Below are 11,352 nucleotides of genomic sequence, written 5' to 3'. Positions count from 1 at the left end.
ATATAATTTATTTCAGATGTAAGAAGACATAACCCATTACGTTGTCTTCCTTGTCCAACCTCAACTCTTTAGCATGTCATATTTTAATGAGTGCTCACAATCATAAAAGATGTCCAAGATAGTATATTTATATGTGAAAACCTCTCTTTCTTTATTACTTCCTATTAATTGCAACGATGAACAAAACTATGTTTGTCAACTCTCAACAACTTTTATTCATCATACTCTTTATATGTGAAGTCATTACTCTCCATAAGATCCATATGATCTCTTTATTTCTTTTTATTCTTTTTCTTTTATTTTATTCCCTCAAGATCACTCGACACTAATCTTTATTATATATAGCTCACGGACTCGATTACATAGAAGGATCAGAAAGCAAAACTCAAAACTAGATCATACTAAAACTTTATTCTACTAGATCAAGATATAACCAAAAGGATCGAACTAAGAAAAATGGTAAAGATAAAAGTGATGGTGATACGATACCGGGGCACTCCCCCAAGCTTGGCAGTTGCCAGGGGGAGTACCCATACCCATGTGTTTATGTTTCCTTCCTCGGAGGTGGTGATGATGGAGTTGTTGATGATGTAGGCTTGTCGTCCATCTTCCAAGGCATAGGCTCACCATCATATAAGGATGATCGAGTCTCCGGGATCCTCAAATCTGCAGCCAAACTCATCCTCTTGAATCTATATTCATACTCACAGTTTTGGTTTTGCAGGTCATAGATCTGGGCTTGGAGGCGCTCGATTTTCTCGTGAAGCTTGAAGATGGCCTCCCCAATGTTCTTGTCATCTAGCTTGTGGTTATTGGTGAACTCCATGATCATTATATGATTGGATTCGAGTCCACGTTCCACCATCTCCTGGCACTTGAAAACTTGTTGCTCCATTGCCTTGAGCCTCGTCTCCACGCTTCCGGTCCTCCTTGGTCCCTCAACATCACGGATGTGCAGCAACCCCTCATGCATCTCAATGGTTTGAGGGTGTTGCAGCACCTCCACGAGGTAGGGGTTGATGACCTTCTCGAAGAACTTGTCCTTGGGGGCACTTGAAGATGCCATGGCGATCTAGGTCTATCAGAAAAACAGCTCAAAACAAAGACAGAAGATATTTGCTGATACGGTGGTCAAAACCTTCAGAGATTATATAATGAATTTTTTGCCGACCAAAAGAAGTATCGTGCAAGAAAACAGAGTCCGGAGGGCACACAGGTGCCCACGAGGCAGGGGCGCACCCAGGGGGTAGGGCGCGCCCTCCACCCTCGTGGAAGCCTCGTTTCCTTTTCGGTCGGCTTCTTATTTTTCTATTTTCTTAGATATTCCAAAACGGAGAAAATTGCCATTAGAACTGTTTTAGAGTCGGTTCACTTACCGTACCACGTACCTATTCCTTTTTGGAGTCTGAAACATTCTGGAAAGTGTCCCTTATGTATTCCTCTGGGGTTACAGTTTCAATAACATTAGTTTCAACATTTATGGGATTACCTGAGATATAATGTTTGATTCTTTGACCGTTTACCACCCTCGGATTTGTGCCTTCGAAGTTGTTGATTTTTATGGCACCGGAACGATAGACCTCCTCGATGATGTTAGGACCTTCCCATTTAGAGAGGAGTTTTGCCTGCAAAAAATCTTAAACGAGAGTTGTATAACAATACATAATCACCTACATTAAACTCACGTTTTTGTATCCTTTTATCATGCCATCTTTTAATTTTCTTTAAACAGTTTCGGCATTCTCATAGGCATTGGGTTCTCCATTCATCAAGTGAGCTAATGTCAAAAAGCCTCTTCTCACCGGCAAGTTTGAAATCATAGTTGAGCTCTTAATAGCTGAATATGCTTATGGTCTAGTTCAAGAGGTAAGTGACATGCTTTACCATAAACCATTTTATATGGAGACATACCATAGGATTCTTATATGCAGTTCTATAAGCCCATAATGCATCATCAAGTTTCTTGGACCAATTCTTTCTAGATCTATTAACAGTCTTTTGCAAAATTAATTTGAAGCTCTCTATTACTCAGTTCTACTTGACCACTAGATGTGGGTGATAAGGAGATGCAATTCTATGATTAACATCATACTTAGAAAGCATTTTACGAAAAGCACCATGAATAAAATGTGAACCACCATCAGTCATTAGGTATCTAGGGACTCCAAATCTCGGAAAAATAACTTATTTAAGCATCTTAATAGAGGTGTTATGATCAGCACTACTAGTTGGAATAGCTTCTACCCACTTAGTAATGTAATCAACAGTAACTAAAATATGTGTATACCCATTAGAGGAAGGAAACAGTCCCATATAATCAAAGCCCTAGACATCAGATGGTTTAATAACAACTGAATAATTCATAGGCATTTCTTGACGTCTACTAATATTACCAATTCTTTGACATTCATCACAAGACAAGACAAACTTACGAGCATCCTTGAAGAGAGTCGGCCAATATAAAACCGGATTGCAATACCTTATGTGCAGTTCTATCTCCAGCATGGTGTCCTCCATAAACCTGAGTGACACTTGCGTAGGATCTGTTTCCTGTTCATGCTCAGGTACACAATGTCTAATAACACCATCTACCCTTCTTTATAAAGATGTGGGTCATCCCAGAAATAGTGTCTTAAATCATAGAAGAACTTTTTCTTTTGCTGGTATGTGAAACTAGGTGGTATAAATTTAGCAACAATGTAATTAGCATAATCAGCATACCATGGAGCAGTACAGAGGCATTTATGACAGCTAATTGTTCATCAGGAAAGCTATCATCGATAGGTAGTGGGTCTTCAAGACATTCTCTAACCTAGACAAGTTGTCTGCTATGGGGTTCTCAGCTCCCTTTCTATCAATAATATGCAAATCAAATTCTTGAAGCAAGAGAACCCATCTAATAAGTCTAGGTTTAGCATCTTTATTTTCCATAAGATATTTTATAGCAGCATGATCAGTGTGAACAGTTACTTTAGAATCAACAATATAAGATCTGAACTTATCACAAGCAAATACAACTGCTAAAAATTCTTTTCAGTAGTAGCATAATTTCTTTGGGCACTGTCTAGAGTTTTACTAGCATATTGAATAACATTTAGTTTCTTATCAACTCTTTGTCCTAGAACAGCCCCTACAGCATAATCACTAGCATCACACATAATTTCAAAGGTAAATTCCAATCAGGGGGCTGAATAATAGGTGCAGAAATAAAAGCTTTCTTAAGTATTTCAAATGCTTCTACATAATCATCATCAAAGACAAAAGGGACATCTTTTTGTAAGAGATTAGTCAAAGGCCGAGAAATTTTAGAGAAGTCCTTGACGAGCCTCCTATAAAGAACCAGGCATGACCAAGGAAACTTCTTATACCTTTTATGTCCTTAGGAACGGCATCTTTTCCATAGCATCAACTTTAGCTTTATCAACTTCAATACCTCTTTCAGAAATTTTATGTCCCAACAACCCATTAACCATAAAGTGGCACTTCTCCCAATTCAAGACAAGATTAGTTTCTTCACATCTCTACAAAACTCGATTAAGGTTGCTTAAGCAATCATCAAAAGAAGTCCCATAAACGGAGAAATCATCCATGAATACCTCAACAATCTTTTCACAAAAGTCAAAGAATATAGCAGTCATACATCTTTGAAAAGTAGCAGGTGCATTAAATAAACCAAAAGGCATACGTCTATAAGCAAAGGTACCGAAAGGGCAACTAAAAGTTGTCTTTTCTTGATCCTCTTTTGACACAGGTATTTGAGACAAACCAAAATAACCATCTAGAAAGCAAAAATGTGTATGCTTGATAATCTTCTAGCATTTGATCAATAAAAGGTAACGGGTAATGATCCTTTTTAGTTAGCTTTATTTAATTTGTGGAAATCATTACATTATATAACCTGTAACAATTCTTTTGGGATAAATTCATCATTTATCATTAGGAACAACAGTTAATACCTCCCTTCTTAGGATACAATGGACAAGGACTTACCCACTGTACTATCAGCAATGGGGATAAATTATACCTGCCTCAAGAAGCTTTAGTATTTATTTTCTTACCACTTATTTCATCTTAGGATTTAGGGATTATTCCATCTGTGCCCCCAATTCCTTAGTTGTGCTCAGTTTTCCCCACGCTCCAAACTTTTGCTCACTTTTCCCCACTCCCTTAGCTGAAACTCTCACAAATGTTCATAGCAGACGTTTGCCATCTTGACCGTTAACTCTGACTTGTGGGCCCACATTGGACTCTATTGATTGTGGTTGTGGTTTCACTGGTTGGGCCGTGTTTGTGTTCATAGGATGGGCCCGTTAGTTTGTTCGTAATAAATTAAAAAAATCCTGCTATCGATGGATGCAGCTTGCTATGCATGCCCGGCTTTGGCATCGATGCAGCCTGGTATGCATGCGAATGCCGCCACGCATGCATCGATCCATGCCGCATGGTTGCCGGTGGATTCAGTCGCTCCGCAGCGTCGTTTCACGCGTCGCAGGCCTACGTGTCGGTGGCAGAAGGGGAAGGCTGCACGCTCGCGTCCATATGTCCAGGTATCGGTTCACGTCGCACGGCTGCCGCTCGATTCAGTTGTGGCATCGATTCACGCAGAGCACGCAGAAGGGGGAGGCAGGCAGACGTGCACGCAGAGCACGCTTGCATCGATTCACATTCACACATTGATGATCACATCGGTTCACGCATGAATTGAGTCATGATCTACGCCGTTTCCGCGTGTACCCTCTTCGTCTCCCTCGGCTATTTAAACTGCCCTTCATTGCCTCTTCTTCTATAGATCCATCTGCGCCTCCCCCTTCTCTTCTTCCCCCAAAAGCCAAAGCAAACACTCAGCGAAGCGAGCAAGATGCAGTACAACAGGACGACGTTCCTCGAGCCGCCCACCGTGCCGGAACGGCGGTACCCCGCCAACATCGTTGTTGAGGCATCGCTCCGCGTGTGGGCATTCTCACGCTCGAGGGGTAGCACTGAGCTTGCACGGGGGTTCCTCCGTGCAGGCTTCAACCACCTCCCGGCGGGCTCGCCGCTCATGTTCAACCTCGTGGAGCAGCATCCACATGCCAACGCTCCAGTGGTAGGGCTCGTCGCCCACTTCACCAACAGGTTTGATGCCTACTACCTGCTCGGCAAGGTGTATTGGTGTGGGTGCAAGTTCATCGCATTCACCACCTATAACATATTCATCGACTTCGAGAGCGTCTTCCCCGCTCGCAACCGCATGCACAGCCTCCCGTACTACCTCGACGAGAACGGCAGGAGGAGCAGTACTGAAGCCGGCGGCGAATAAGACGGTGAAGCCGGCGGTTAAGGTGAAGACGACGGTGAAGACATGGCGGTGTTGCCCTAGCTACCCTATCTACTATGTAGTGCGAGTTTGGTGTGTGTGTTGCCCGAGCTAGCTACCCTATCTATGTAAGGTTAATTATCTATCGGTGTCGTGTTATATGTAAGAACTTGTGTTTCCCTAGCAACCCTATCTAAGTTAAGTTATGTGTGTTATATTATTGCCTTGTTATGTTTGTATTTTGTTTGTCCCAAGTTTAGACATGGCTAATTGACGTGGGCAAAATTAACCAAACTAACTAAAAATGATGTGTTTATAGATGCCTTCTAAAAATAAGAACATATTGTACACGGCTTTGGTTTGGGAGCTCTGTATTTTTTAGGTATTCCAAGAATACTTTGGTTTTCAGAAATATTGAAGTATCAAATACTTTGAGATGTTTGGCTTTAGTCAAAAGTGTAGTTTTATATACTTTAATATGTAGAAAACTACACTATGTTTGAAGTATATAAAAAAGAGGGTTGGACCTCTTTTTCCAATCATGAAGTATTGGTTCGCTAGGCATAATAATACTGTGGTTTGCAAATACTTTGATTCTAAAATTACTTCACCGCCAAACTAAGCCAGACTGTGAGCAAGCAAAACAAAAGCACATACGATGAAGAGAAATCAAATCAAAAAAATGAAGGGACCCATAAAGGAAAGCCAAAAAAATTCCTCAATGAAATAGAAGAGATTGGGCAATCAAATTAATGAAAAAATCAATCAGAAACAAAAAACAACAAAGCAATCATTCCTAAACAAAAAAAGAAACATCGCTTGTTTCTGGGCCTCATTTATCCTTTGTGGGCCTATTGTAGCTTGATTCTCTTTGGGCCCGCGAACTAGGTTTTTTTCTAGCAGAACTGACGAACTCGAGGACAAAAGTTTGGCAAGTGCGAGAGAGAAGAGATGAACTTGATGTATATCCCTTGTGCTGCTCAAGTACTGCTTACTGTCATCTGACGAGCTAGGGTATGATCCAACACTCGAGGTTATTAGCTAACAAAATAATCCTATCACTGAACTGGTAGTTGTCTTTGCTGAAACTGAAAGTGTCGAAACTTAACAGTAAACTGCATACATTCAGAGATCGACAGTTGCACTAAAGAGTTGCATTTGAGATAAACAGACTTGGATTGCTAAACAGTGGCAACAACAGTAGACAAACATCTCTAACGAGAGATGGCCATCAAGTAAAAAATTCCTAGAGCAAGTATTCCTAAAGCTATCAGATTGGATTGCTTCTTCAACTCAATCAGCTGCTTGAAGTTCTTGTTCATCTTCTTCAATTCCGTCTTCAGTTCGACATCTACCACCGTCGGGTATTCCGGACGCGCTGCTGCTGCCGGAGCGGCACTGTCATGGGGCAGATTGGACTCGCGATTGCATTCCCCCTCGAATCCAGCAAGCCCGACCCTTGAAGCCTCTGGATGTAATCATCCATCCACTCGAAATGGTGGCATTTCTTCACGATCTGAAAACGAAATCATGTAACCTAAATCCAAATCTGACAGATTTTTTGAGAAATTAGAGATAAAGGATGCGAGGAAAACTCAGATCTAACCTGCCCCTCCGGCTTGCTCTCGCATTTGACGAACTCGCGCCCAAAGTTCCCATTCTTCTCCTCCTTCGAAGTCAACCGCTTCAGTGGCGCAGTCCGTGGGCAGTCAGTGCATCGAGTCATCGGCACTGGACCATACACCGGCCACGTGGAACGGGGGGCTGACGAGGAGGTCGACATATCGCCCGAGAGGAAGAAACAGAGGAATTGCTCGAGAGGAAGAAGAATGAGAAGATGGGGAAAGAAACAGAGGAATTGCTCGATCTGCTCGATGGCCTTTGTCTGTCAGATGGAGAAGAGGAGAAGGGGAAGCTATATTGACATTTGCCACATTGTATTTTGCAGTTTCAATTTTTGAACCAACTCTTAACACTGACATGTGGTGGTCATGTGCGAAAAATACAATTTCATATGTAAAGTGGGGCAGATCGTAAAAACCCGAGAAGGACAGTGCAGTAGCCAATCAGGATGCATCACGCGGATCGCGCATGCCTGCCCCACATCTGACGGGTGGTGTTTGGCGCTTGGTAGGATCCGACGCGGACGTTCGACGCTAGGGTTTGGAGCATTTCTGCGGGGTTATGAGCGAGTCAACGGGGTTATTAGGGTTTGACCAGATTTCAAATGGCCATAACTAAATTAGAAAAAATCGCAAAAATATAAAACAAACGTAGTTCGTCCGTTTATGAGACCTAGTTACCATAAAAAAATATAAACTCGGTATAGGGGTTTTTGAAAAATCATTTTTTGAAGTGATCTGTCGAAATCAAGTTCAAATGTTTTTAAAAAATTCAAAAAAAATCAAAATGTTGTAATTCTTGCGCACATAGCCGTCATATGTGACAAGGTTATGAGAAAAAAATATAAACTTGGTGTAGGTCATTTTCATGAAAAAAGTCTTCACACAAATGAGCTATCACCTATGAACATTTTCAGAGTTCGTAGAATAGGGAGAGAGGGTTTAGGGTTTGAAAAAAAATCAAAATAATTAAAAAAATCAGAAAAATCTCCATAGCTTCATTTTGGAGTGAATAAGAAGGATCTGAACTTACTTTTTCATTTTCATATCTAAAACGTGTTATTTGACGGTTTTGAATTAAAAGCATTTTTTTCAAAAAAATGTAGTAATATGAATATTAATCAATAAATAGTGAGACTTCGTTTTTACCCTATATATATGGAACAAGTGTTAATAAAAATATATATGCCTCATTTAGGCAAGGTCAAAAAAACTTGATTTCAAATAGGTGTTTACCCTAGCTTTCGAGCTCGTTTCTAGCACATTTCTCATTCGGACTGTTCACCTACGAATATTGGACTTCAAATGCTCGATCAAATACACCGCACAGAGCAATGAACCTCCAATGTTCAACTTCAACTTTGACTCGAATCCAAATTTTGGCCCAAATTCAAATATTGATTTAAATTCAAATTTTGATGGAAATTTGAATTCTGACTCAAATAAGAAACCAAAGTAGAAGCAACATTATACAACTGATAAGTTTTCACAGTAGCTCAAATCTACCAAGTTTTAAGATGCCAACATCTTAATACAAATCTACCAAGTTTTAAGCGATCCACTCGCCCTCAAATTGACAACACAAACATTTCCCAACAACTTAATTCAAATTTTCGACTTGCTCCTTGTGTTTGCAGCTGGCTTCACCGTCTTGCTCCTGGTTTCCCTAGTTGAGATGCTCTTTTCTTTCAGACTCTTGTTCCTTTTGATCTTGGGCTTTACTTGGGGTTTTCCTCGTGGAGGTGCTGATGGAGTAGTTGCACTCGCCGAGCACTTGACGACCATTTGACGGTCATCTATGGGTTCAGTAATCTTTAAAGGCACAATTGGAAAAATTACCCCTCCTCTTCCTCTCTTATAGATTCAAAACCATCAAAGGCCATGGTTTCAAAATCTGTTCTTCATCTCTTGGCCTTTTCTCCCTAGAGCTGGTAAATAAAATTATAAGCCATAGGCAAAAAAGAGAACAAATGCAAACAAAAGGGTAGCTGCATTCTACAAATGCAAACACATACCAAGATGCTTCATTTGTGCATTCTCCACTGCTCATTTTGCTGCTGCATTCTCCACTGCATCTTCATCTCCATTGCTGCTGCATTCTCCTCTGCATCTTCAGTCTCCATTGCTGCTGCATTCTCCTGCATTGGCTGTGTCCATCTTTCCTCCTCTCCAAATGATGCATCCACTGCATTGGTACAAAGCCTAGCAATATGCCCCAGAACTCCACATTTTTTGCAAGCACGCTTCTTTGGTAGACGACCCTCCTCACCTGCTCTAATCATCTGGTTCCTTGGTCTTCCTGGTGGTCTAGTAATGACAGGAGCGTGGAGTTTGAACCCTGGATCTACTATGTTCATGATCTTTCCCCAAGTGCAGGCACATTGTCAGCATAAGCAGCCATAAATTTGGCAACAGAGAAATACTCAGAGCAATATTGATCAACTTCACCATCTGCACCCCCGATAACGGTCATCAGATGTAGGGCATGTATGCATGGCTTCCCACGGATCTGCCATTGCCTACAAGTACATTCTCTAGTACTTAGGTTCACAGGATACCTCCATACCCTATTTTTAGTGTCAGTATAGGTAACCTCTCCCTCATATGTACCAGATCGAATACATTTCATCTTCAGTCCTCTTGCCTTCAAGTGCAATGCCTTAATCAGTGATGGGAGCATTTGATGACCAACATATTGTGTTTCTGCAATTCTTTTGCGAAGAGCCATCTTTATCATGATCATCTGCCTCATCTTCAAATGCTTGCCACAACAAGAGCCCTTTCACTGACTTGAACTTTGAATTGAAGCATTCTGCAAGGTTACTGGTCACATAATCTACTTTGCAGATTTCGTTGAATTTGCTTCTTGACCACACCTTGCCATGATGTTCATCCATGTACTCCTTCACAAAGGATTATGAGCATACAACACTCTCAAATGGTGCTCATGCTTCCTCAATTGCTGCATGTGTATGATGCTGGCCATAGATTCTCATCATAAACTTTACCTTTGAACTTTCTTTTTGAAATTATGCGCTAGGTGTCGCATACATTCCCTATGCTCCACTCCAGGGAATACAATTTCCACTGCACTCTCTAAACCCTTGCAAGCATCTGTGTGTATAGCTAAACCTGGGGTGTGCCTATAATGTTGCGCAACTGCTGCAGAAACCAGACCCAACTTTCCTCAGACTCTGCCTCCACCACACCAAATGCAACTGGGAATAGCCAGTTGTGTCCATCAACTGCAGAAGCTGCTACTAGCTGTCCTCTCCATCTTCCAGTCAAATGTGTAGCATCTACAGCCAAATAGGGCCTGCAACCATCTAGAAACCCCTGCCAGCAAGCCTTGAAACAAACAAAAGCCCTTCTGAAGCACTCCTTCTGAAATGACTTCCCTTTTATTTTGAATGGAACTGTATGCTTGTCAATCTCTACAACACTCCCTGGACTTGCCATCTCCACTTCAGCTTTGAAAGTGTAAAGCAGCTGAAAACTGTCATTCCATTGACCATTAATTCTGTCAAGAGCCTTTTCCCTAGCATTGAAAATTCTCATGTAAGGAATTTCTATCTTGTACTTCTCAAAAAGCTTCCCATGGAGTGCTGTTGGACCAAGTCCAGGTTCTTCTCTCAGCCAATCCAATATAGCATCTGCCACCCACCTAGTTTTTGCTAGCTTGGTTTTGGCCTTCCCCCTCCCCCTCCAGGTGGACAGGTGTGCTTGTGTGGGTTTTTCTTTATCTGAAACAAAATAAAAGGGTAAAAACAGTTAAGAAACCTTACTCAACGATCTGAAACTAAATTACTAACTGAACTTGGATTACCTGAATATATTTGCTCTTTCTCATACGAGATGCATGCAACTTCCACCTACACCTAGGATATGGACAAAAAACTGTGAACCTTGCTGGCTCACTCCTTTTAATCTTATAGGTGTTTTCAGATATAATGCACCATGTTGTCACTGCATTCCGACAGTCCACCATTGATTGGAAAATGGTACCTACACTAAGCTCAGGTTTTTCCCTGTTCCACTCAATTGTTGGCATGTCATCACCATCGTATTCATCCTCGATTAAGTCTGTCCATGTTCTCCACCTTCTCTTCATCGTCAGTGTCATCAAACCTAGCTTGGCTGATGGGCTCCTCCATATATTCGTCATCCACTGCTTGCTGACTGGCTACATCGACCAGTTCAGGAAACATCATCTCGTCTTCATCATCATTTGTAGGCACTGCCTCGTCAGGTTCTGCATCTTCTTCTACACCAACTGCAGAAGGTACACGAGAAGCAGCAGCTGAATCGGAACCAGAATTGGCAGCAGGCATGTTGTGGCTCCATGAACCACTTGCTTTACTTGGTGTCGACCTACAAGGAGTGCCGGGGTGCTGGCTATTAGCAGAGACAGATGATGTCTACTCTCCTCCTTTT

The sequence above is a fragment of the Triticum urartu genome, chromosome 2 (genome assembly GCF_003073215.2).
Source record: "Triticum urartu cultivar G1812 chromosome 2, Tu2.1, whole genome shotgun sequence".
Taxonomy (NCBI): domain Eukaryota; kingdom Viridiplantae; phylum Streptophyta; class Magnoliopsida; order Poales; family Poaceae; genus Triticum; species Triticum urartu.
This window is presented reverse-complemented; position numbering follows the sequence as displayed.